This window comes from Sinocyclocheilus rhinocerous, unplaced genomic scaffold (assembly GCF_001515625.1).
Source record: "Sinocyclocheilus rhinocerous isolate Xijiao unplaced genomic scaffold, SAMN03320098_v1.1 scaffold2611, whole genome shotgun sequence".
In the NCBI taxonomy this organism is placed as follows: Eukaryota; Metazoa; Chordata; class Actinopteri; order Cypriniformes; family Cyprinidae; genus Sinocyclocheilus; species Sinocyclocheilus rhinocerous.
Genome location: NW_015647981.1, coordinates 8962 through 9380, shown reverse-complemented (window position 1 = coordinate 9380; position 419 = coordinate 8962).

Genomic DNA, 419 nt, shown 5'->3' with positions numbered 1-419 from the left:
TTTACGCCGCGCGATGCAACATCAATTTCTGATGTTGCCAATAATTAGAGATGCATCGAAATTCGGCTGCCGAAAATTAGTTCACCGCTCAGGTTTTTCATGTGGTGTGATGCTCTGCGTATTATCCCGCTCTATGCGTGTGTGCTCCGCTCAGCTCCACTCATATATCGTTCATGCGAATCGGAACAGCACAGTCCACTCTAAAATCGAGCGGACAGGAAACATCGATGTAGTACATATTTGTTTCTGTCGGCAATAGCCCTACTGTGTTGTAACAAGGTGTGGATATGGGCAACTCTGGTAACGCTGCCCTCTCCATTCATTGATCTGCTAACCGCTATGTTATGCTCACGTGTTCTGATACTAACAGCTTTCTAGGACTAAACATTATTTGGATAATTGGTAAAAAAAAAAAAAAG